Here is a 27,943-nt window from a genome sequence, read left to right as displayed (position 1 = left end):
TATTATGAAGTACACTTACACTGCCAACATAAATAAATTCCCTGTATGATAAATAACATTTTTTTGGTTCAAAATGCATTGAATCATTGTACTTGCAATACTTTGAATTGTCTGCAAGATGAGAGGCATTAAATAAAATTCATTTAATATGTTTGCTATGCATAGATAAATACAGTACTGCTTCCCTACCCACTCCCAGGAAAAAGGGAAGGGTAATGAAAGACAAATAAATTCTTTAGAAAAAGGAATGAAAAATATTAGATGAAGAAACCTAATATATGCTGTTTGTAATCAGCAAAATCTAAAAATGTTCTTTCAGCTAAGAATATTGCCCTCAAATTCCAAATGGCTGAATATAATTTGATTATAGCATAGACCTTTTAAGAAAAGGAAACATTTCAAAAGGTGGATTTTTTGTAGTTGTACAATAAGCATGCATAGAATTGGAATTCTATGCATTCTATCCTTAGGACACACTGCAAAATCACATAGGCTATGAATTGGCAGATACTGGTATTCGCATCTATTCTTAGCTAAAAATGGAGAAGACAAACGACAGCTGGTTTCATTCATATGTTCAATATAAGGAAATAAAAGAAAGGAATGGACAAACGAAACCATAGCAAGCCCTAGCCTGCAGAAACTAAAGCAGCTACCAGAAAGGGGAGAGTGGGAATTGGGGAGCACCTAGAGGGGGCCCCAGTGATCTGTGGTCTAGGATCCCCAAGGCTTCAGTAGTGGGGGTGATGCGGTAACATATCTGAAAAGGTTTGAACCAATATCCCTAGCTCATACATAGTGATATAAATTAGTATTACCTCTGTAAAGAATAACATAATGAAAACATAATTTATCTACTAAAAATTAAAAGATTTAAGTAAGAGTGGTTCTCAGCTTTTTAGAGCATTCTGTACTGAATTCAAAGTTTTCTATATGTACACATTTCTTACTGTTCTCAGTGATGAGCAAAATATTGCAGAAATATGCATGCATTAATGACTCAATTTCTATCATCCTCATATTAACAAATATATAAACATCATTTCCTGATCCATCATCTGTAAAATGAGCATCTAGATGATTTCTAATACTAGATGATCTCTAGTGCTCTTCCAGCTGTAGCTGTCTATGGATATTTGAAAATACATTAAATTCTTTCTGCCAGTATTTCATAGGAAATATGTATTCTATAAATTATTAAATTGCATTAATGTTTAATAATTAGATACTTGCCAGCTTCCCAGAAATTAGACTATTTTGCGTTTGAGGAAAACAAAATTGGACTCTGTATACTCACAGATCTTTTCAAAACCAGTGTGAACTATTAACAGGCTCGTACCTTCTGCCCTGGGCAGAACTGAGGGAGGTATCCCTTCTTGGATAAAGATTTTTGATTTGTATTAAAGCATCTTTCTTGTTAATTCCATTCTATTCCCTTCACTGAACATGTCTCGGACTCCTGTGTCCTTGTGAAGTCCATGTCAGTGGTCACTACCATTAGAGGAAGGGCTGAAGGAATATTTCAAAGGTGTGGATGTCTAAAATTCAACTTGTTAAAAGTTTCGTGCGATTACCTTCTTGTTGAAGCCTCCTTGCAACTGAATATAGTAAACAGTGCTAATCCCAAACACACTGTGGAGTGGAATAATCCTTTTTTAATTGGCCAAAAGAAACAGTAGAGAAATTCATGGAATGGATCATTTAACATGACCAAAGCTCCTTTTTCTTACAAGAAGTTTCCTAATATCCTAGTCTCATCTTGATTTTCTGTCCCCAATTTTTCCTTGAGGAGCTTAATTGTTATTTCACTGTTCCCACGAGTCACATTAAGATCTGCAATGGGCTATATTACTTGAGATAAAAGTAGATAGAAATAATACTTTGAAATTTTTGAACAATTTGGTACCTGTTATTTCTCAGATTGGTTACCCTCCATTACTTTTATAAAAAGTATCAATTTACCTAATAGGGAGATGGTTTGAGCGGCAATTACCTTCTGAGGACATTCGTCTGGAAGCTGTAGGCCTCTGAGTTGACAAATAACTTCTTTTTGTGTCACAATAGAATGGTACCGAGGTGGAGGACAGAATCATGAGATGCTCCCTCACTTTACAAGTCAGCATGTGACACTGGGTGGTGTGTGAAAGGGGATTGCCCGGAAATGTGGGTGAGGTGGGGTGTGTTATTTACAAGACCAGTTTACTATATGCCAATAGTAAAGATGGCCAGAAAGGGGTGACATTTTATTTTCTTATAGTTTGCTTATCTAATGATTAGTTTCAGAATTTACTATTAATTTTAGACAAATCTAATGTACTTTAATTTGTTGTATTTCATGTGTGGTCAAATTTTATTTAAATATTTATTTATGCATGCAAGTACTGAGATGAGAGGATTCACCAGAGTGGGGAATGAACAGGGAATCCACTGCTGAGGGGAGCAGTTGGTGAGACAGGAGAGGTCTGCTGCACCATGTGGGTCACTCCTTAGCCTGGGATTAAACTCGTGCTGCAGTGACCGGTAATAGCCTGAAAGCATTGTGTCTACAGCCCCTAAGTCTTTCCTAACAGGCAGATTTCATCTGACATATTCACATCACTGACACGAGTGATTTGCACCTAAACTTCACATCTCAGTTTCATTTTGGGTGTGTTTACATGGCCTTGAGAAATCATTGCACCTTTATTCTATAGACAAAATAGGATGCAGGAGTCTATACAACTTGTTCACCTAAAATTACAAACAGGAAAAAGGATCTGCTGAGTATTGTATGAACAGTGAGTGGTGTTTTCAGTAAAAATTAGTTGCAATTAGGTGTTATTTTATCGACTTATAATTATTAATGTTTTATATAGTCTCTTGTAATATCCTAAGAAATTCAATTTAGAATTTCAAAGTTTTAACTGAAAATAAATAAACTATATTATGTGATTGTTTTGTAGATATTGTTGTGTTTACAGTGATTTCCTGCAGACTTCTGAATTTAGTGCATACATTCCTGAGACCAGGACTCTATCACCGATCAGTATTTTTTTTTTTTTTTTTCAAATTTTCTCTCCCCTTTCCATCAGGTTAATAAGATATAGCATCCTATCAATTCTTTGTCTTTCTCATGAACAGTCATTATTTCAGTTTTATATTCACTGATACTATTGGTTAGGATTCACATTCAATTTGCAGTTATGGTCAATGGCAATTCAACTCCCAAATTCAATAGGTTCTTACTAAAACTTGCTTTAATCTCACCAATGCCACATCTTGAAAACAATTGTTCATTTTTACTGCTAGAGAGTCAGCTTATTTCTTACCACTGAATTCCTCAGCTTATTTCATTGATGACCTCCTTTTTTCTCACCTAACTCAAAGCATTGCCCTTAACCATCTTCTCATCTTAATCATTTTATTGATGGTTGATCTGATTCTCTCCCAAGACTTGCACTATCTTCTATACTTGAGAAACTTCAATCCTTTTATCCAACCAAACCCTTAATTAACTTCCAGCAATGCAGGCCAATAATTGAAAATATATAAATATGTGCTATATGTGTGTATACACAAACACACACACAACACATATATGTGTATATATATACATTATATATATATTATATACATGCATATATATATGAGTGCATATTTATTTATCTTCCTGACATTTTTTGATGAAAATGACACTTAATCTTTATTTATTAATCTTTGTTAATAGTTCTTCAATATTACCAATACTACAGAAATATCTGTTTTAATATTTGGCTTTGATTATTCTGTTGAATGGTTGGGCATTGCCTCTGTATTATCAAAAAGGTACAAAACAAACCTTATATAGCTTCTTTTACCAAGATTTATTCTGTTACTTTTTCACTTTTCATCTACCATTCAAATGTTCATTTACCATTCAAATATTCATTTACCATTCAAATATAGTATATTGCATCATTGGGGAAACTTTTTTTTTTTTTTTAAGATTTTTACTTATTTATACATACAGAGCTGGGTACGGGCCAGAGGCACAGGAGCAGTGGGAAGATTCACCAGAAACAGAGTAGGGAACAGAACAGGCATCGAAAATGTACACTGTGGAGGGGAGCAGTGGGTAAGACAGGGTAGCTCTGCTGTGCCATGTGGGTCACCTCCATGGCAGGGATCGAACTCACACCAAAGCAGCCAGGCTTGGCTTCGCTTCACAGTGAAGCACTCCAACTCGCTGTGCCACCAGGGAGGGCCCCGGACAAAAATAATTGAGCAAACACTGGATGTTACATACAGTTCTAGGCTATCAAAATACATTAAGAAACAAGACAAAAGTATACGCTGCTCTTGTTGCCTTTATTTTCTAACGAGGGAATGAAGCTAATATATAAATATACCTGTAGCTTCCTATATCAAATGCCAGGAGATAATGAAACAGGGTAGCAGGGTATAGAACAGGTTGGAAAAGGAAAGACCTTTTATAGACTCAGTGCTTTATGAGAACGTGACACTTAAATTTCAGGTAATAAAAGAAGCCATCTAAGAGACAAATCTCAGAAAAAGTACCCTAGGTAGAAGGTGTAATGTGTTCAAACTTCCTGAGTTAGTAGCAACATGGTATATTTGAATAATGGAAATAAGTTTTCTCATTCCCTGTTTTTGATTGGCCATGGACTAAACAAGTACTGTTTTACAATTGCTTGGATCAGTAAAATTTTCAAACAATGCTGACAACCAGTGTGACTGAAACGAGAGTTAAATCCCCTTCTATTGCCTATTGACTAGCTCAGAAGCCTCATTTTAATGTTAAAATTTCAAAGTATTTGAGGAAAGTCATTCTGATTCTAAGCAATGAACTCAACTCCTAATCAGAGATGATATTCTCACTGAAGTTGGTTTTATTCTTCATTACCATGTTTTGGGGCCACACCATCAATCCAATCAACAAATTGCTATTTCTAATGGCTTATTAGAATAACAGAAACTTTATTTGTGTCCTACATATTTCAATTATTTTAATGGTGTGCTTAATCAGAAATATGCTGAGTTGGGAGATAACTTTGTAATCAACAACTTGATCAGAAAATCAAAGTGATTTCCCAAAGGCTTTTCTTTTTAAAAAGTAGATATTGAAATGGCTTTTTAACTTGCTTTACAATTAATATAGTGTAAACAGAAAATTACACTTATTACTTGTCATAAGTAAGAGGTGCTGCATCTTTTCCCAGATAGTCATTACACCTCTCTTTTGGAAAATGGATTGCTACAAAATCAAACTCTGTTTTGGTCCTCCCTGGTGGTACCGGCGGTCTAAGTGCAGCACTAGGAAGGTAGCCTCAGTTGCTACAGCATGAGTTATATCCCAGTCCAGGGAGCTGACCTCTCCTGACCTGCCTGCTGCTCCCCTCAGCAGTGGACTTCAGTGCATCTGCCTGTTCTGCTCCCCACTCTGTCTCTCGTGAACCCTCTCACCCACCACACCTCTGGCCTGTACCCCAGTTCTTGTATGGATAAACACATAAATCTTTAAAAAAAATCTTCATTTCTGCCCTTGGCTACAGCTTTCCTATCCTTTCTCTTTATAAGCCACCATGACCAGAATCGTATTGAGTGTATTACTGGGTGTGATTCTTTTATATCTTTATCACATATTTCAAAAAAGAGTACATAATCTAGTTTTTGATATAATATAGTGTGTTTCCTCATATTTCTCTTTTTCCATATAGTTTCACTGCTTTCCATTTGAAAAAGAAATATCTTTTATTTGACCCATACTGTAGGATCAAACCTTTACATAAAAGTTCACTGTGAAGAATGGTGCGTCAAAAGTGGCATTTCTTTAAAGATGAAAAACACAGCTTCAGAGAAGATGGCAAAGTAGGAAACACCAGTAATTCATCTCCCCACCTAGATAATATTTGAATGATAAGATCTGTATGATGTAACTGTTTGGGGATTCTGGCTCACACTGAAATCTCACAACTTCCAGTGGAGGTTGTGGACTATCAATCTCAGCAATTAAGGTCAATGTGAGCTCTTAGCCCACTATCACACCCACACACCCCCTGTCACTGAATCCAAAGAAGAAACGTATGTGCAAGTTCCTGGAACAGCCTGCAGGGCTGGCAGCGACTGTGAGAATTGAGGAGGACTTGGCTGGAAGTTAGAGTTTAAGTTTTATTCTTCGTATTTATTTATTTTTCTTTTATGTATGCCTAAAAAAGTGGAGTATAGACCAGAGGTGCAGGAGGTAAGAGAATTTATCAGAGACAGAGTGAGGAGCAAAAATAGGTGCATCTACTGATAGACACTACTGAAGGGAGCAGTGGGAGACAGGAGAGGTCTGCTATGCCACGTAGGGGGGATCCCTGGCCAGGGTTCAACTCATACTGTAATGACAGGCGATCGATTCATAGCACTGCGATCCTAGCCTCTGGCCTTCAGAGAGGCTCTAGAGTTTAGTTTTTATAAGATGACAAGGGCCCAGGATCTGGGTGGTAGTGAGGGCAGAACAATGTTATGAATTAATTCAGTCCCTCCTCAGTGTCTTGAAAATGGTTAACATGCTAGAATTTCTGTTGTGTGTATTTATCACATTGCTTTTATTTCATGACACTTTTCATTGATTAACATATTTTTAGAATGTATTATTTTAATTACGTAGCATTGGGGTCCTCCCATAAGGTGGCTTTGGTGGAGAACACCAGCCACCAATTCACCCACCCGCCACCACTACTGTGAGTCCTTTCCTCTTTCTTCTTGACATATCTTTATCAGTTTTTCCAAGTGCATAGAGACAAGAACTTAGCTTGGAGACCACTTTGTATCCAGATACAGTGGGGCTTATTTATCAGATATCTGATAAATACAAGTTAGTAAGATGACTTTTTGTTAGGGTTACAATATAGTCCTATAAATAAATCCACAATTTGTTTCTTGAGTTCTGACTACTAACAGATTTCTGAAAAAAATATAGGAGGGTAAAAAATTAAAACTTTTCATCAAGATGGTGTCTAACATCAGTACATTTCATATTTACTATGAACAAAAGATTAATATATGTATATCTACATGATGATAAAATTCAGAAATATGTATCATTAATGAGAAACCTTTCTTTAATTTATAGTTTGGTTAAAAATTAATTAGCCCTTGATCACGGTAGACTTTCATTTAATTAAAATTAACTAATGGCCTGAGCAGCTATGCTACATTTCACTGTGAGTCTGAATTCATAATTAGTTTGATATTGAACTAAGTAGATAGCACTAATACATTAGCAAGTTTGTTTAGACAAGGGTTATCAGTAGCTGAGTCTTAAAATTCATGTCACAAATCAGTTTCAAAATATCATGCTGTGCTGATAGAAAGAAAAAACTGGTTTGAGTGGTGAGATTTTTCTTTTTTAATTTACTGTTTTTGTTTTTATAGTGTTTCTCATATACAATGCAGGTACATGGAAAAAAAGCTGAAATCTTGTCATTATCTAGAGAATTCTAAAGTATCTCAAAAATATAGACTATTAAGAGTTCAAATACTAAGTATATCACATTGCTTTATTGTTTAAAGAATTGAGGATACTGTTCAAAATTCTATTTATAAGATGCTGGAAATATGAAGAATTCTAAATATATATGTGCCAGTGACATTGTTAGTATAACTTTGGTATTAAATACCCAAGTTTATTGTTACAGTGTCAGTTTATAATATTTTTTCAAGTTTGATATTTAACATTTCTGCCTCCAGTAAAATCAGAAGATTTGACTGACTGTGTGAAATTTTATTTCCTTTCCCTCATTGTCAAGTCTGCAGTTTCTTGCTGTTGTTGTTAAATAAATACATTGACCATCATGTTTGATCACTTAATATTGTTACTGAAAGAGACACAATTAGATTACATTTACACTTCATAGAGGGATGTCTTTTGGTCTTCTATAGTGACCTTGACCTTCACCAGCCATCTGTGGGAGTCCTTTGAAATTTAGTTGTTTGGGTGGATGAGGTTTTATCTCACTTCACACTGAAAACAAAAGTTGGTCTCTCCCCTCAGCAGTTACTTTGTGGATCTGCCTGTTCTGCTCCCAACTCTGTCTCTGATGAATCCTCTCACCATCTCTGCACCTCTAGCCTGTACCACAGTTCTGTATGTATAAATGAATAAATCTTAAATTAAAAAAAAAAAACAGGAGTTGGGAGTTTGAGACAATAAATTGCAAATTTCATATTAATTGTATACAATAATAAATTGCAAATTTCATATTAAGAATATTTTAGGCAATTCAGCATTTCTGAAGTTTAATTTTTTGTTTTGTTTTGTTTTGTTGTTATTCTTACTCTAAACTTCTAAGAATCTGAGAAAACAGGGATCAAAGTAATACCTGTGCATTAGATTCAAGTTAGCCAAATAAATTTGTACTGACTCAGGACTTAAGCAAACTTATTTATATTCTAGTTTAATCTTTCAGAATTTAATTTTAGTTGATGAAGTTTGGGTTGCTACCTCTGTTCTTGCCAAATTTGGAATATTAATTTTCCACCTTTAATCATCATCATTTTTACATATTTTATAAAAATTTATAAATCTACCTTGAAAATTCAACCAGCCATTTTAAAAGCTGCCCCCAGTTAATTCTGTGTATTTCCTGGAATATCCTTTGAATAATAAGCAAAATTTTAAACACTGTGCACATTGCTGATATCTTAATATCTTCTTAAAATTTCAGAGACATATTCTAATTTCTAATACCCATCTTTTTCATAAAGTTATAAATGTCTAAACTTGGTATTGTGACAAGTTATTTTTTTTATTGTATTTTAAGAAGATTATTAATACTATTTTGAAGTCATAGTGAAATTATTTTGAATATTATTGATCTTGTGTTTGATTTTCTAAACCAAATCACTTATTTCTACTTAGCATACATACCTGGCAGGGGAGCCTTGCAGATGATAACCACCCAGTAAAATGTCACTATATACGTTACATCTTCAATATCTCTTTCCATTAGTAAATGAAATAGTTTAATTTTTTTTTAAGATTTATTTATTTGTGTATACATAGCTGGAATACTGGCCAGAGGTACAGGGGCAGTGAGAGGACTCATCAGAGATAGTGGGGAGCAGAACAGGCCAACTGACGAAGTACACTGCTGAGGGGAGCAGCGTGCCACTCAGGAGCGATCTGCTGTGCCATGTGGATCACTTCTGAGGCAGGGATCGAACTCAGGCTGAAGTGGCTTTGGCTTCTTAGTGCTGTGCTTTAACTCACATTTTAAACCTAATTTTAAAACCATTTTAAAATTAGTAGGAAAGCAAATGTAAAATCAAGTTAAACATTAAATAGGGTAAGCTTCCCCAATATTTTTATACAAACATGGCCATTATCACCTGCTTGCACCTGCCTGTGGTGAGGACAATAGGTGTTCAGTTTTCTTGTTGCATTTCAGGTGCTGAAGAAGAGCTATTTATCTTGACAGGTTCATAATACAGGGATATTGCTTCCATGTGGAAGAACAACCCAGATTTCAAAATTAATCTGGGGGTACTTCTCTCAAGCCAATAGGGGAAAAATTAATCACAGGCCCAACAAATAGGAAATTGCCAAATTACTTGTGGTGATGCCAAAAACTGTTTAGACAGGCACATGCATATGTTAATAACATCTTTTGAAGAAAATCTATTATGTGTTTTGATACCTGACATTTACAGAAGATTTCATGATTTACATTTTTATAGAATGATCTCTATTGATCTTCAAGAGAGCCACATACTAAGACTGAGTGCATACAATGTCCTTATTTTATAGATTATTCTGCCCATAACAGTGGATTAGAATTTAATCAGCTATTGCAACAATATACCTGTAATCCAAGATCATACATCCGTAATCCAAGATCATATACCTGTAACCCTGAGCAGCAAAATGACCAACATTTTTAGTTAGTGATATTTTTCATACAGATGTCTGAAAAGTTGCCCTTCTAGAACTGGCAATTTTCTTTAAAACTCAAATTTTGTCTGTAAACACAGATAAAATCACGCAGCAATTATACAATTTATAAAATGGATTTCTTGATCATAATAAATGAATTGAGTTTGTTGACACACACTGTCTCATAAAATAGCAAAAGCTTGGCTTCCAGGACAACAGTCCTCGATTAAGAGCAAAAACCACGAGAATCAAGATAAATAGCAGTGACGAGCCATTTTATTTGCCAATTTTTCTTGATAAAGTCAATTCATCTTTTGCTCTTCGGTTTGTATATGAAATGGGAAAAAATGTCATCAAGCTTTTGTGTTACATTCTAAATCAAATAGCAAACTTTCAACCATGGTGTTTTCGATTTATGGAGTCCAGAGATTATTTGTCACTGCCAGGGTTTGTGCAGGGTGGTTTCTGAAACTGTAGAGAGACTTTTAACTGATGGCAAAGAGTGTTTGTTTTCATAGTAACACATTAAAGGCATGCTTCAGTTGGAACTGTATTATGCTTGAAGTCTTGCCTTCTACATTATACTCCGTTCTCATCTACATGAGCAGTACAAACAAATCAAATGCATGCTTCCGGGTTAAAGCACATCAGTACGAAGCTATCTGCAGCTACTACACCACAAGTTAGATCTCCCTCTAGTGAGCTGACCCACATGGCACAGCAGACCTCTCCTGTCTAGCCTGCTGCTTCCCCTCAACAGTTTATTTCAGTTGATCACCTGTTCTGCTCCCCACTCTGTCTCTGGTAAAGCCTCTCATGAGCCCTGTACCTCTGGTCTATACCCCAGTTCTCATATGCATGCATAAATATTTTAAGCCAAAAACAAATGCATGCTTATAATATGCTGCTAGTTCATTGCAAAGTTGTCTAACCATGGACTATGCTCAAACCTAGCTTCATGCTAAGTATCCTGTCTGCTCCGTAGGAGCCTGGAGCCTAGTTATGGGAACAGACAGACATAGACATGATGTCATTTAATGTTGATTTGTGCCCTGCTCCTTGGGCCTTGCAGCCAGTTGTAGAATCCATAGCGCCATAGTGCTAAAGATATGTAGCAAAGTAGAGTGGGGTATGTCTTGAAAATGGGAAGATTTGGTCTCTTCCTTCGCGTGTAGTCCTGCTCAGCCCCGTCTTATTGTCGGAATGAACACAACTCATCATTTGAAAGGTCCACAAAATAGTAACAAGACTGACTTTACTGAGTGGAAATGACCAGGTGTTAAAATTTCTGAGGTTTGATTGTTCATGAGCAAAATATACTGCTTGTCAGTGTCCACATGGTCTGGTTCAACTTCTTTCTCTGTAACTCATGTTGCTACTGTGTTTCTTTGGAATTCAATGAACAGTATGTTATGATAAATGGAGAGGCAGAAAATTATTACATATGCCATAAGCACCTGTTTACAATCTGCTAACATTGTAGTTGATTCCTGATATGCAAAATTTATAAAGTTTATTATTGTTGCTAATTGTGGAATTGCTTAAAACTGGTGAGAAATATCAAGGAAAGTAGTGTGGTTTCTGGGTTAATTTTTTAGTAGTGCTATGACACTGAGGAAAATATTTCTCTCTGATATAATTGTGTTAATGTTTTATGAAAAATTGATCCACAGTATTTATAAGTTGATTCAATGACACTGTAGTAAAAACATCATAAGTGATTTTTTCTCATAAAAAAAGCTGATATTCCCAATAACTTTTTTTTTTAAAAGATTTATTTATTTAAGCATACAGAACTGGGGTACAGGCCAGAGGCTCAGGGGCAGTGAGAGGCTTCACCAGAGACAGAGTGGGGAACAGAACAGGCAGATCGACAAAGTACACTGCTGAGGGGAGCAGTGGGCGGGTCAGGAGAGGTCTGCCACACCATGTGGTCACCTCCGGGGCAGGCGGGAATCGAACTCATGCAGAAGCGGCTTTAGATTCTCAGTGCTGTGCTTTATCCCGCTGCGCCACCAGGGAGGGCCCCCCAATAACTTTTGATAAGTGAAACATTTAATAGCAGAAAACTATTAGATGAAGGTCACAATTCTTTTTGTTTCCAGAAGAACCTTTTAGAGCATATTCAGTGTGTATCACATTGCATACATATAAATTTTCTATGAAATTTAAATGAAAAGTAAAAACAATAAATTGAGAAAATTGATCTATTGTGCATTCCTTCATAAAACATGCTCAGATATTATTATTTGCTGAGGACTATGTCCTGAGTTCAGTGTATTTGAAGGGATTTCGATTGCATAAATATGTACATTATATATTTTTGTATTTTTTTTTTTTGAAACTACAAGAACTGTGATCATTGTCCTCCTCCCTTTTAGCAAAATTATCTCCATGTCGGGTAAAGGTGCATTTTGCTAGGTTTAAATATAAAAAAAATGCATGGACATGCCTGACCTTAGTAGTGTAAAGGGCCTTCTTTTTCTGGTCAGAGGAATCAACAGGAAAGGGAAGAGTTCAAGGGACAATGGCAATGGTGCGCAGGTGAACGGTGGTGGGGATGTTACTGGGGCTACAGCCGAGAGGAGAAAACACACAAACACACAATGTGCAAACCGAACAATGATGTGAATATAGATAAAAAGGTATACATCAAGAAGAAAAGGAAAGTCTAACTGTGCATTCAAATGCCACCGGGTCACTTCAAAACACAAGCAAAAAAACTGTATGTTCGACAGAGTGATGATTCCACACAGTTCCCTGACTCCATTTCCTCCATTTCCTCCTCCATTGAAACTAAATCTCTGAAGCTTCAGTCAATGCAATGAAGCAGAATTTCCTAAAAGCCAGTTGTGGAGTTAGTTTATTTATTGTAGAAACATGTACTTTGCTTGACTCTCTGAAGAGGGTTGAGGAACAAAAATACATACAATGGTTAAAATATACCATATGCTTTCTTATGGAAAGTTTCCAAGATATTTAAAGAATTTATCACACTTGCTTGTTGATAAAAACTATCTTTTTGAGACATGCTTTCTACTTGGCTTCCACTTAAAGCTGACTTCATAATGATAATGGTAATAAAAAAAATTCAACTGAGAAATAGGTGTTTTTGGAATTAAGTATTTGAGACTTTAGAACTCAGTTTGTAATGCTGCCAAACTTGAACGTGAGGGTATTTCACATCAAAAATATTTTCTGCTTTGGTTCGCATGCCAACAGTCTTGAAAAGTTTTCCAAATCTATGTCCTATTGAAAGTAAATCACAAATAGGCCTCTAAATCCTTTTAGGTATCTAAAAGGGTTACTCTCTCACATACCTTTTAATAGCTGGCCAAGTAGATTAAAATCAAAGGTTTGTTATTATAGGGGAAAAAACAAGATGAACACAAATTGAACAGTTTCCTTTATTGGGCGACTTTCAAAGACTGGTAATTGACAGTGTGGTGTTGAATGTCAGGGTTATTTGAAACAAAGGGTTATTGCGCATGTGCATTGCCAGAGCTGTGACACCCACATCTCCTGCCAGGGACCCTGCCTGTTGCCACACTGTGACTGCAGAAACAGTCTTTAACACTTGGATTAGTGCTGCCTGCTGTGTGTCAGGTGTTCGCAGTGCATGGACTGAAGAGGCACCGAACACAAAACAGGCTGTCCAGAGAATAGTTAAAGACATGCGAAAAGACAGGAATAAGCATGCTTCCTTTCCAAAAACCTAAGTAGAATAATTTGAGAGACGGTCTGATCATAGTAAATTCAATATTATTCATAGATACATAGATACACACATATATAGATATATCTGCACAAACACACACATATATAATATACCTTTTTGACTTTATATCAGGTACTTTGCATCATCATTTTCCACCTCCCAAATCTGGTCTATAAATAACCACTTCTGTCTTGTGCACAACTACATATCTACTTGTTTGAGTAGTAGTTTTTTTTTTTTTTCTCCAATTCAAACATGAAGTCCTTACAGATCTCTTTATAGGTAAAACAGCCTATTTTTTAAGATTTATTTTATTTATGCACTCAGAACTTGGGTACAGGTCAGAGATGTGGAAAGAAGGGGCGAGAATATTCAGCAGATACAGAGCAGGAAGCAACAAGCAGATTAATGAAGTACACTGCTGAGGGGAGCAGGCAGGCCTGTCAGGAGAGGTCTGCCATGCCATGTGGGTCTCCTCCCTGGCGGGTATCGAACTCGTACTGAAGCAGCTGTGGCTTGCTTGCAGTGCTGTGCTTTAAGCTGCTGCCCACCAGGGAGGGCTATAACAGTATAATAGTTAAAAAAATTAAGTGAAGTATTAGAAAACACTTCACAAATGGAATGCTCTTTTTTGTATGTTAATATAGTAAAATCATAACTCAGGAAATATATAATTATAAAACCAAAAAAATTAGTTGAAGAGCTATAGAAGAATTGTCACATAAACTGTTTTTTTCTACCACAATTACGTTTGGGAACATCATTTGTCATCTGTAGGATTTTTAATATTATGATAGACAAATTAATAGGGGGGCCATAAATGGATGTATATATGTTTTGGGGGCGTTTGCCTCAAACTTTCCTTATTACTAGACTAAATTGTGCCTTATGCTTCCCAGTAGAAAAAATAATTTGATTCCCTACTGCATGAGAAGGATTATTTCCTACCATAAATTATAATGCACATGCCACAATTAACTGTTGAAAGTATTTAATATATTTTGATCATCTCTCTCTTTTCTAGATAATAAGCAAGTGGGGTAAAGCCAAAGTGCATTTTTATTACAAAACTCCATTACCCTTTTCTGACTCAAAACATTTTTTAAATGATAGAGATCACTGCAAATTGCAAGAGCGTGATATGCACAGTGCAAAAGCTTTCCCCAGCATAATTCTACCAAAAAAGAAAAATAGACATGGTTTCCAAAGCTCTAAATGCCAGACAGTGTCCTGACATTCACAGGTTAAAAATAAGACTCCTTGGTTAGAATCAGTAATTATTTTGTGTTATTTTGGTTATGAAGGGACTGTCATTATTCTGCTGAACTGACATTTCTCCTATATGCTACTTGAATTGTCTCTGGCTAACATTAAGCTTTAACCTTCTTATTGACCTTAAGAGAAAAATATAATAACCTATAGTAACTTGAAATATCATGTTGTGTCTATGCATAAAAATGTAAGTGTATATCTGACTATAATTCTGTTAGAATTAAACAATACTTTGAATTATAAGATTTAGTTCATAAAATAGATGTGTGTACTGAATTGATTCATTTGAATCACTAAATATATTCATTTACATTTCAACAATTTGGTGTGAAAAGCAATATTTACTGACTCTGAGCTCTGTCCTCCCCACCCCTGGATGGCAGTACAGTATAGTCTGTTCAGAAAAAACGAACATGGTTAGGAAAAAATACCACTCAGACCTTATCTTTGTATTGTAGTGTCTGGGTTCCTCAAGTTACAATAATTATGTGTCACAATTGTTTTGCTTCAGCTTGATGAGACCTAAAAACGGTGTGACACAATAACCACTCAGTACTTTAATAAAAGTCAACACAATAAATGTTAAGAATACAATGCAATATAAAGTCTAACAACAACAAAAAGACTCCAAGTGTCAATTTACTCAAAAGACAAACGTCTACAATATCACTCTATGGTGGAGGTCTGGAGCTGAGTTCCCTTCAACACATATTTAAGTAACTGTTTAAATACAACTAATTTTTGATGAGTCAACTTTGCTCACTCTATTCTCTTCCTGCTTTGACAGGGAAGGACATGATTCTCACTCCATATACATTTTCCTCCCTTTTGTAGTTTTAATCATTTCTGCCTTCTTGGTGATCTCTCCATTCGTTCCAGTTAGTTGATTAAATTTGCTTTTTTTCATTCCTAAAGATTCAACAAAATCTCTTTTCTGAACATCTTGGAATTTGAACACGTTGACTAGTGATCCTGGACTTCTGTCCAGATTTGTACCTTTCCCTGCTGGATTTTTAATAAGGTTACAAGCAAGAATTTTTCTATGGCACTCTTAAGGTAGATACTATTTCTATTCATTTTTGAATGAAGATCCATGCATGGTTTTCAGAATATATGAATATGGTTAAAATCCATGGAGATCAACCAATTTAGGTAAATTGTAGACGTGCTGTTCAACGGGAGACTTCCTAGGTCAGCATAAATTATTGCTTGTTGGTAGCTTGTAATATTCGTCATGTGTTTAAATCTTGCTGCATTTAGGAAACCTTTTTCAGTCAGTTATTTTTTGAAAGAACTTGTGCTTTTTTCTTAGCAGATATCAATACCTTTTTTAACATGTATATATGTACAAGTTAGCTCATACATCTGGAGTGATGGTTAGCTCCATGATGCTCTGAATTCAGCATGGTTTGGGAGCTAGATTTCCCACCATGCCATTTTGTGATTACGTTTTAACTAGCTTTACTCATTTTCCCCCACAATTTCAGGGATGTGGGGAAAAATTGATAAATAAATATTCTTAGTTTTAGGTGGTTAGTACGCTAAATTACACTCAGTGATTTTTAAAGCTTACAGAAATTATGGTGCTAATTTTTTTTCCAAAGTACACTTTGAAAGCCATTTAAATTTCATTACAACTATATGTGCAAATGGGGCTTTTATAAGGTTGATGGTAAATATTTATTTTCTGAGTGATACTTACCAATAATACTCTGCTTCTTAATTGCTTGCTTTATTGAGTAGCACAGTCAAAATCAGTTAAAGCAATTGTGATTTTCAAACTTCAGCAATACACTATCTGAAAGCAAACATTTGCTCACTTGAGTGCTACTGTCCTGTTTTTAAATTACTTTGAATTTGGGTTAATAAGAATGCAAACCTTTGTTTCTGAAGGGTTCTGGCTACCTGTGCAATTGAAAAGCATCTTTTTTCTCGTGCCTAGTTCCAGAATCACCTATCTCTCAAATACAGGAGTTTCCATTCTTGATTTTAATGATGAAAGTAATGCTAAAGTGCTTTAAAGTTCAGATAATAATTATTCATGCATTATATATTGGGTATTAATTTCCTGTGTAAACACATATCATGGTGAATTGTTTTCCATTACATCAGATGGATGTTTATCAGATAATTTGTACTGTGCAATATAACTGTGCTCCTGTTTTGTATAAATAACCTCCATTTCTTTCCCTCCACTGTTTATATATATATGTGTGTGTGTGTGTGTGTGTGTGTGTATTTGTTTTTATACTTTATACTGGTCGATTCCAATATTCCTGTGGAATTCCAAGTCTTTCCTACTTTGATCCCTCTTTCATCTTAACTATCTGATACATTATGTCTCATCATCATATAAGAATGCTCAACACATTTCAAACTCCTTGATGCCATATCCTGCTTTATCTACAGCTCTGTTTTCCTCCATGTCAGCAAAATTTATTTAGCTGTTCTTATTTTGATGCTCTTATTATTCCTCTTTTCAAAAAACAAACACTACAGAGAAAGATCTCAAAAAAAAAAAAAGATAAAAGCAAACACTGGTCAGGTTTTCCTTTAAAAAGATCTACCCAGGGCTCAGGGCCTTCCCAATGGCACATTGGGTTAAAACATAGCACTGTGAAGCTATCCGCAGCCTCTTCAGCAAGAATTTGATTGGAGTCTGGGGAGCTGACTGACCCACATGGCGCAGCAGACCTCTCCTGTCTACTGTCTCCCCGCTCCACCCTTCAGCTGCATGTTTTAGTAGATCTGCCTATTACGCTCCCCAGGCTTTTTCTGGTGAACCCTCTCACCCCCTACACCTCTGGTCTGTATTCCAGCTCTTATATGCATAAATAAATAAATTAAAACAAAATCTATCCAGAAGTGCACTTGAAATGCACTGGTTGGTATTTACCAGTCCTCAGATTCCTAGCACTGGCTTCTTCACCACTTTGGGATAAATGTGTACTGTTGATCTAGCATTTTTTACTTATTATTATTATTTTTAACCTCTGAAATATGTTTTTCTTAATTTACAGGCTCATTATCTGTCTCCTAGCCATATATATATTTTTCAAAATTCACCTTTATTTGTTCATTGTTTTTCAAATGCATGGTGATGTATTGCAAGGTTGTGTGTGTGTGTAAAAACAGGGGTATGGACCAGAGGTGCAGGGGTTGAGGCTGTTCACCAGCATTGGAGCAGAACAGAAATATTAGCTAAAGTACACTGCTAACGGAGCAGCAGGCAAGACAGGAGATGTCTGCTGCACCATCTGGGTCAGCTCCCTGGCTGGCGATCGAGCTCAAGTCTTAGGATGATAGTGCTGACAATCCACCTCTAGGCCATCAGTTAAACCCTGTATCAGCCACCTAGTTGCGTATCCTGAGTGCAGACACTCAGCTACAACGTTCTTCATAAATGTGTCCACTGTGAAGCCAGAGTTATCACATACAGAGCTTAGTTATTTTTCATAATCCTGCCTGATGAGGATCGTCTTCCCTTGTTTTGGTGAGTACAGTCAAGTTATAAAAATACTGATGAAGGGCCCTCCCTGGTGGCACAGCGTGTTAAAGCACAAGCAATAAGAAGCTAAAGCCAAGTCAGCATGAGTTCGATCCCCACTCTGGAGGTGACCTACATGGCACAACAGACCTCTCCTGACCCGCCCACTGCTCCCCTCAGCAGGGTATTTCTTCAATCTGCCTGTTCTGCTCCCCGCTCTGTCTCTGGTGAATCCTCTCACCACCCCTGAGCCTCTGACCTGTACCCCAGTTCTGTATGCATAAATACATACGTCTTAAAAAAATACTTATGGAGAATCATATTGAATACTGTTCAAAACATTAGTAACAGTGAGTAGGGTAATTCTGATTGGAAAAACCTCCATTTCTCGTTACCAAATTCAGGAGAAGTATTACCATCAGAGGTGTCTGCATTTCGTTTCAGCTGTCACATTAGTCTATCAACAAATTCCTTGAACTCTGCTTTCAAAGTACTTTTAGATTTTGCCTTAACATGACAAGTATTCCCTGTGATCAAGTTATTATAACTTAGAGCCTGGACTTTTAAAACAGCATATTAACCTGCCTACCCTTTCAGTACTCTTTTCTGAATGGTCTATTTTCCACATGGTAGAGAGGGTGATGCTTTGGAAATTTAAGTAAAATCATATCCCTTCATTGTTCAGAATAGTTCAAAACCTTTCTGTAGTACAAATAATCAGACCCAATGCTCTTCTGGACCTATAGTGACCTTCAACCCTCTGTCTTGTATTTTCACTGTTGAGCATTTGCTACTCCAGATAGTCTGACTTGCTTGATTTTTCCATGGAGATATTAAGCTTGTCACTGTTTCAGGGCTCACTCTCTTGGTTTAATGTAGTTTTAGGTGATCTTTACCATGACAAGCTTCTTCACTTTTTACAGTTGTTTCCAAACATCTTCTCCTTAGGTGAGGAGAACTTGATAACATTGTCTTCAAAGCACCATCTTTGTCTGCTAGCTCTCTCACTGTCTATGTATACAATATCTCCAATACTGTGTTTCATTATCACATATGAATGTGTATAGTACTGTCTCTTTTCATACTAAAATATGAGTTATCTGGCAATAGAAACTATATCATTAATTATTGGTTAAATTAATTTAAAAAGTAATAGATTTGAGATTCCATCTGAATGTAACTCAGAATAGGGAGAACTGAATTGATGGAGGTTATAAGGAAGTAGTTGATCACTACAAATATGGCATAGTATTTTTAGCTTGAGGTATTGAGGTTTCTCTGCCCATCTTTGGCTTTATGTTTAAACATATCTCTAGGCTGGATTAGACTAACAGTAACTTAACATCCATTTAAACACATTATTTAATGACAGAAGTGACTGGTATTATTATAACAGATAAATTAAGGAGTGCCTAATTCAAAGTAATCCATCATCTCAATGAGTTTAAGTTCAGAGATGTCTGGATCTCGCATAATCTGTAGTAATAAATGCTTTTTATTTCCTATTTTTGGATGACCTTAAAGATAAGGTGGCCTTATACATAAAGTGGCTAGATCTTGAGACAAGGAATTCCCTTTGACCTACAGTATACCTCATCAATGTTGTGCACTGGAATTAGAATTTATATAGTCATTTTTGGAAATGTAAGTTACTGAGGAAATAATGCACTAGTAATTAATTGTTGTTATACCTGTCACATTCATTCTGTCTGGCAAAACTTGCACGTGGTACATGGATACACACATGTGTAACATGACATGGAAACCTCACTTACAAAAATCTTCACGCTGTCAACAGCCAGGGATGGCATCTTGAATTGTCAGCACACATATTATGACTCCTTTCAAGTTCCCCACATTCCTCCATAACAGTTCTTTCTAAAATGTTTGTAAAGTCTTATCCCCTTACTATAAATTAACCTAGCTGTTAAATAGGACAAGGAAAGAGCATACAGCAAGAACAAATTAATCTCTGGTGTTAAGAACGTCTGTAGTGAAGGCTGTGTTAATACTATATACCACTATATCTATATATGGGTGTGCACGTATATCTATACACACACATGAATTAAAATAGAAGACACTTTTTTTTTATAAGAGAGTGCACAAATGTTAAAATATTCTTTTTTTGTTGTTGTTTTGGTAATATTTAGAGAATAAACATGAGGGAGAAAATAGCCAATCTATGCTAATCCATCAATATTCACTCACTCACTCATCACTCAGGGCAGAAAGAGGTATAAGAGGAGCGAAATAGACCTAAAAATAACTTGAGAATAGATTCAGATGATGTCATTGTAACTCTGGGTCTACATTTTAATAACCTATATGACTCTAGTCGAGTGATCTAATTTTCTAACATCTTCCTAGGGCTGATTTAGTCAGTCTGAAGGTATGATGGTCTCCAAGATGTCATAAATGGAGGTTCCTATTGCCAGCACACAGCTTTTACCTTCAAGCTCAGGAATTGAGAAGTTATAGAGCAATAACAGTTGATTATATTCCAGTTCTCACTACTAACAAGATCAAGGAGAAAGATTTAAACTGAGATACCATCCTTCTTATTTAAAGAACCCTAAGCATATTGCAAATACTTTTTACACTCAAAAAGTCATTACTCAGGAATTTGTTACATGACTCAACTAGTTTTAAGAAGGCTTTGAAATTCTAAGAATGTATTCATGTATCCAGCTAGTTTGTTGTTGTTGTTGTTTTTATTTTAAATGAGCAACAACTGTAGGCAAGCTGGTGATCTTTACCACACACCCTATATTTTATGAGTGAATTAACCTATCTAGTTAAATTAGCTTTTCTTAATAGCATAGAAAGTGTCATGGTTTGGTGCAGTCAGCTAGGTTCTCAGCATTTCAGATAAAATGAACTTTGATTATTTTGTACTGACTTCCTGCAAAAGTTACAGGTAAGAAGAAACTTCATGCTGTAAACAGAGCTATGTAGGGATAGAGACAAGCTTAGTCCAAGGTTTGCTGCTAATTCAGTCATGAGTTTTTAAGACAGAGGTAACATAACTTTGCTATAATATTATGTCAAGAAAACCTTTTATACTTTTGGAAAAGGTTAACAAGAGAATGGCAAGCTTAAATGCTTCATTTCTCTTTGGTTAAGTGAATCTTCTCAATCCTATTTTGCATAATTAACACATGAGAACAAAATACTTGGGTGGAACAGTGCATAATTAGACCAGTCTTACTCAGAGTGTCTATAGGAGGTGAAAAAAGTTGTATAGAAATATTCATGTATATTAGTTTTCATAGAGCATACACAGGATGCTTGCAACCTTATTTTATTTTAATTGTTATTTTTATAAAATTCTCTAAATGTCAAAACTCCCTATGGATGTGAATCATATCCGGACCACTGTGTGGGCCCCATTGCACCTGTTAGACTTACGTCAGGACACTTTTATACTATTCTGTTTTTTAAAGACAATGAGACAGAACCTTGCGATTAAAAATCAACTCTGAAATACAAATGATTGGGAATGCATGCAATGTGATGTTTTTATTAATATCTCTATCTCTACTATGCATGTATAGTGAATAAGACACTCCCCAGATTTAGGGATTTTATTTTTCTGGAACAGAAACAGTATTTAAAATGGTAGTAAGTCTGGATGTACAAAGAGACAGGCAAAAAATCAAATTTTGTCAGATTTATTATTTTTCATGAAAATTAATATTACCATAGCTATTTTTTCATGCTATTCATTAACATGCCAAGTAATGTATTTACGTGAAAGGGAAATAAAAATCTGATCCCAAACTTTGGTTTCTCAAAGCAGTAACAGATTTATTCTGATTCGACATCTACCACTTTCTAAGGTTGCTGAACAAACACGATATCTGAATCTCAGGAGACTATCCCTTGATATCTAGGTCTATTCATTATTTATATGGACTCTTTATTGGAGACTACTGAACTCGTGAAATTCAAAACATGGAAGTCACAGGATAAGGCCAGTGATTGCCAGTGAATATCTGATGAAATAAATGCTAAAACAAAAGGTATGTGAGGTATAAATTTAATAATTGCTGTACGGTTCCAAGTGTTATTTATCTATAGTCGGGCCTCTCTGGTGATATAGGGGTTAAAGACAGCACTAGCAAGCCATTACCAGCCACTGAAGGGTGAGTTTGATCCCCAGCTGGCCAGGAAGCTGACCCACATGGTGCAGCAGACCTCTCCTGTCTCACCCGCTGCTCCCCCGCTCACCCCAGCAATGTGGTTTGGTAGATCTGCTCCTCACTCTGTCTCCTTCCACCCCCCATACTTCCAACCTACAAACCAGTTCTTGTATGCATAAATAAATCTTAAAAATAATTTTATCTATAGCTATAGTATAATCCACATCCTCTAGCATTAAAACAATAGAGGAAATGTTGTCTGGAGGCATTATTTTGTTTTAGAACAGGGAAGTAAGAGAAGAGTTGTTCTGCTTTGAACTGTGGCTGACACTGGTGAAACCTTCACTCATATATAATGGCGCACTCCAGATACTCCCCAGGGTCTGTCCCTGCACTTCCATAGAGCACCAGTACACTTCTTGGTGTCAAAAATAGCAAAGGAATTGGGTATTACAGTTTTGTAACCCTCAGTTCCAAATAACAGGAGTGATCCTTTATCAGGTATTATATTGCTTACTTGGTTATGTTCAACTGAACTATTACTCTGCCTCCTTTCATCTGTAAAAGGCAGTTGAATGCAATGGCTTTGCAAATGCTGACTCACCAGAAAGGCTCTGACAGCATTATGCCAGCAGTTAAGAAAGATTTGCTGTTTAAGACAAAATAATGAGTTCCTCCGAGTGTAGAGTGCACTTAGATGGAACAGAAGCACCCACCTCACCGTCAGAACCACAGAAACTGTCCTCATGCCTCCTAGTCCTCCGCCCTCCCATGTCTACGCTACGCTATACGCTTTCATCACATCAGCAAGGCAGCTTGGCTGTTTATTTTTTTTTTTTTCTCAGAATGTAGAAAGAGAACTACATAAAGTATCTGCTCATTTTATAAAGCAATTTTTGTGTTGTAGAGTCCTTTACATCAGAGAAGAGGAGCTTCCCTGGTTGCCTGGGGCTGAGTTTCAGTGCTATCACCATGATGTCCTTAGTTCGATCCCAGGCCAGGGAGCTAATCTACATGGTGCCACAGACCTCTTCTGCCTGGCCTGCTGCTCCCCACTCTTCCCTGTATTAAAGTAAATCCACCTGTTCTTCTCTCCACTCTTCTGGTGAATCCCCCTCAACCTTGTGCCCCTGGAACTCTGGCCTACACCCTTGATTTCTACTCAAACATAAGTTGGTAGATAAAATCTTAAAAAAAAAAAAAACAGCGCACAGATATGTAGTATGAGATGTTAGCAACCAGTGAGACAAACTAAGAATATTTTAAATAATAATACACAAAAAAAAGTTTCTAAATCTTAGCTCTGGTTTGTGAATCAATTCTTTATTCTTGTTTTCATGGATATGAACAAATGGGAATTTACCAGTAGGAACTTAGCTAGACTGCATGGAAGAAGAGGAGAGTCAGGTTGTGTTCTAAGTAGGTATCAGCAATGTACTGTCATTGTGCTTTGATCCTGAGAGCATGAGAACATAAGGTACATTGCACCAACTTCCCTGTTTTATAGCTTGTGATCCTGTCTACACTGCCTTTACCTAATCTCTAAAAGATAATCTGGCTATCTCATAAATTACATGAGTAGATGAAATTTTACCACTGACTCATAGTGTCTGATTCATGCTAAATGTTAAGTAGATAATTCAGGAATCTGCATAATACTGAACAGAGGATGGAAAGGTAATCATGATATTTCATAGCCTACTAGGATTATCAAAAATCAAATGGTTCAGACTCCGAGTGGATACGCTTGTTGTTTTGTTTTGTTTTGCTTTGTTTTGTTTTTATAAGATCAAGTATCCAATGCTGACTCTGACTTTGACAAGGTAAGCCTTCATTAGGCAAGGGATTACATGGATATTATTTCCTGGGATACTACTTAGATAGCCCTACCACTTAGGAAACTGTGCCACTCCCTAAATTGTTTTTGTGGCTAGACATGAACCCTTTCGCTCAGGATTCCTTTGATATATTAACATAGCCTTGCCCTCTGAAGCTTTTCTTTAGTTTGAAATGAAACAAGTGTAGTTGTTTCATGACAAATTCAAAACACTCTGCATCTTCTTACTGTGCATCAAAACTGTCTCCAAACACAACATGCTTTAATGGACCCAGTATTTTGCCCTCCCATCAGAAACCCAATGTGAGCACCTTTTGTTCTCTTCTTCAGCTCTCTAATGATGGCAACCTACATCAACTTACTTCTCATTTGGTTTTACTTTCTAGATCTATTTTAGATAGTCACATGTGTGCGTATTTGTCATCATCCAAATATAACGTGACACGCCGAACCCTGGAAGAGTTCCAGTTAGTCACCGAAAGTTTTGCATGATGCAAATCCAAGCAGCTTTGGTTCTGTGCCTTCTTTGGGCTTCTCTCTTCCTCCTCCTCTTGCTCTTCCTCTAAAACTTACTGAGAGTGAAGCATCTAGCAGTCTGAATAATTTACCCCCGTTTTCTTATTTAATCCTTCCAGCGAATGACCATGGTCATTTTTCCATTATGCAAAAAGGTTGACAAAGTTTCCTTTCACAGTTGTTTGAAAGCAAAGTTCATGCACTTTATCCAGGTGGTAAGTTCTGGATCAGCAACTTTCAGGCACAACCTCTGTAAAGAGTTAGGCATTTAATTTATTGCATCTTTTTTTAGTCTATAATTTTCTACTATGTTCATATTGACTTTATGAATAACTATCAAATGTCTAACTGACCGTTTAATACACTATCTGCAAAGTTAAATGGCTAGAACTACTCATCTCTCAACCCCCAAAAAAAATAACTACAACATGATGAGGCAAAACAGAAAAGTATGTTAAAACACAAACTTGGTTACTCTAAAGTGACACAAGAGGCAACATCATAAACAAGTCATCAAGGCAAATTAGAAAGGACATAGATTAGCAGCCTATGTCTAGCTCTGTCACTTTCAGTAAGCTACTGAGTATTTCTGAGATTTATTTTCTTTAAAAAAATAATAATAATAATTTATGGGCCCTCCCTGGTGGCACAGTGGGTTAAAGCATAGCAGTAAGAAGCTATCTGCAGCCACTGCATCATGAGTTCGATCCCTGGCACAGCAGACCTCTCCTCCTGCCTCCCAGCTATTCCCCTCAGTAGTGTATTTCAGTTCATCAGCCTGTTCTGTTCCCCACTCTGTCTCTGATGAATCCTTTTGTCTCCCATACCTCTGCATAAATGAATAAATCTTTAAATAATAATTTATCCTAACAGCTGCGTAACTACGAACAGTTGGGTACTTGGATCAATATTATTAAAGTAAACTCTAATAGATGCAACACTAATAGATTGACTGGCGGTGCTAGGCAGGTGGTGATCGTGTAGGTTAGTCTATGCATTGGTGAAAAATCCAAAAAGCTCAGTGGTTAACACTACATGGGTGAATGTCTGCACTGCTGTCTAGTGCTAATTGGCAGGGGGATTTTAGACAGTGTAACCACTGAACAAGCCCGGATGACAAAGGCTTTCCCTGCAGGGTAAACTAGTTGCTGAGACAGAAGAACGAGCACTACACCCAAACATAGGGTGTCTTTAAGGTCTGTCTGTGGAAGACATGCATTACAGTGAAGTTTAGGTTGTATACATGAGGGTACCCTTCCCATTTCATTTTGTGGTTAGGGAAGTACTTGAAACTAAATGAATCGCTGTCCCTCATGTTTTAATCTCAGGGTAGAAAACTCCCAACCCCGTCAATTTCTTATGTGCATGTACAGTCACAGTCTTTTTCCAAACACCATCCACCCCCATCCATATATGCAAAAACACACCTCAGGCATGGTTCCTTGCACTGCTCCTATAGCTATCTGTTTTATTGTCTGTCTTTTCCAGTTTTATGTAATTTCTGAGAAGTCTGTCATTCTTGTGTGAAGTTCCTCTTCTTTGTACTTTGAGACTCCAAAATAGGAGGGTTTTTAAATAAAAGTTTATGCTGCATTTATGCATTTATGTTTGTTTTCACTAGCATGACATATCATCACCATGAAGGGCTTAGATTGATGTAGCAAGAAGTAATGTCTGGAAATTGATGTCTGTTACATAAGGACAGCTGACGTGACTACCTTTAACTATATAAGCATTATCGATATTAACAGACTAGACTAATTTTTTAGATGAGCTAAAATAGTCATATACATGGGTTACCCATGGCATGCAGGATATAAAGAACTTGACTGTCAGTAGAAAGAGGCATATTGTGATATTTATTTTTGTTTTTTTTTTTCCTTTTTTGACTTGAAACTTGGTTCCAACATTCAAAAATGAAGGGCAGGGAATTGGACAGAAAAAGGAACATTCTAGCTCCAGCCTCCTCTCCAGGATCAGTGTCAAAGTCCCTTCATTCAGCAGGATGAGGCAGTGAGACTGAATTTCAAACACTTTGCTTTTCCTTTTGTGAGCCATTCCACCCAAATCTGTGTTCGCCTGATGCCTCGAAGTAGCCAGAAATACAACTGTTCTTCACAGTATTCTGCTGTGTGTGGTTCATAGGACAAAGATATTTCAGATGACAAAGAAGTTTTAGAGTTTACCCAGCTTAACCTCATCACTTTGTAGAAGTGGAATCATTTTTATAAGAGACAGATGCAGCTTCTTGTCACTAACAGAAGTATCGTTAATCGCTTCCTCCTTCTGAACATGCACCACATGGAAAATGAAGGCTGTTTTAGAGCTGCCATGAGGTGACAGGTTTGCTCTCCAAGGTCTGCGAAAGGAAAACATCGAGGGAAAATGTCACTTCTGCTCCCTTTGCCTCCCGACCTTGCTGCTTGCCAGGTGCTCACTTTATTTAGTAGATCCCAGCACATTGCTGCTCAGAATTAAGAGACACCCAAAGGGTGATTTAGGGAAACTTCACTCTTTTACAGATTTATTACAAATGTGTTGCTTGACCCTGGATCAATAAATCTCTCTTCTATTCATCTCGCATAGGAAAAGGTACTGTACTTATTTTTTTTTCACCCTTTGTAACAAGCATTTTAAGGTTCTGTTAAAATGAGAGAAGCAGCTTTTTCAGAAAAAAATGAACATCAACCAGGTCTTGTATATCAACTTAGTTGTCAAATCTAAGAGGGTAATTCCCTCAGAGGGTACTTGGCCTCTGACAGCAGGTAAATTGTATGTTGCTGCAAATTGTATAATTCCAAACAATACACATCACTCAAATGCCTAGGACTGAACCTGGCATGTTCAATTAAAGAACAGAGCAGCACAATGATAGGATTGTAGACACTATTTCCACGTGGCTGGTGTGGAGGAAATCGTGTAGTTAAGTGCTTTATAACAGTACTGTGTGGTCAACATAAACACTAACTTTATTAACTGGGAGATTAGGACTTGGAGATATTTAGGTCATTTTCATTTTTGCTTACCATATCAAACACTTCCTTTAATCTGAGTTCTTTAGAATTTT

At 36.5% G+C, this 27,943-nt stretch overlaps 1 protein-coding gene and 1 long non-coding RNA gene across 6 annotated transcripts in view; one reads left to right on the top strand and one right to left on the bottom strand.

Moving 5' to 3' along the window:
* Positions 1-27,943, top strand: part of CDH18 (cadherin 18, type 2) — a 658,667-nt gene that overhangs the window by 268,114 nt on the left and 362,610 nt on the right. The window lies entirely within an intron of this gene.
* The window catches only part of LOC105853359, a 35,839-nt gene continuing 34,638 nt past the window's right edge, over positions 26,743-27,943 (bottom strand). The window contains exon 5 of the long non-coding RNA XR_001145198.1: positions 26,743-27,235. This is a non-coding gene — a long non-coding RNA (uncharacterized LOC105853359). The remainder of the gene's footprint in view (positions 27,236-27,943) is intronic.

Source organism: Condylura cristata, unplaced genomic scaffold, assembly GCF_000260355.1.
Source record: "Condylura cristata isolate star-nosed mole 26May11 unplaced genomic scaffold, ConCri1.0 scaffold00007, whole genome shotgun sequence".
Taxonomy (NCBI): Eukaryota; Metazoa; Chordata; class Mammalia; order Eulipotyphla; family Talpidae; genus Condylura; species Condylura cristata.
The sequence above is the reverse complement of the archived record's forward strand: the minus strand, read 5'-3'. Positions and strand labels throughout refer to the sequence as shown.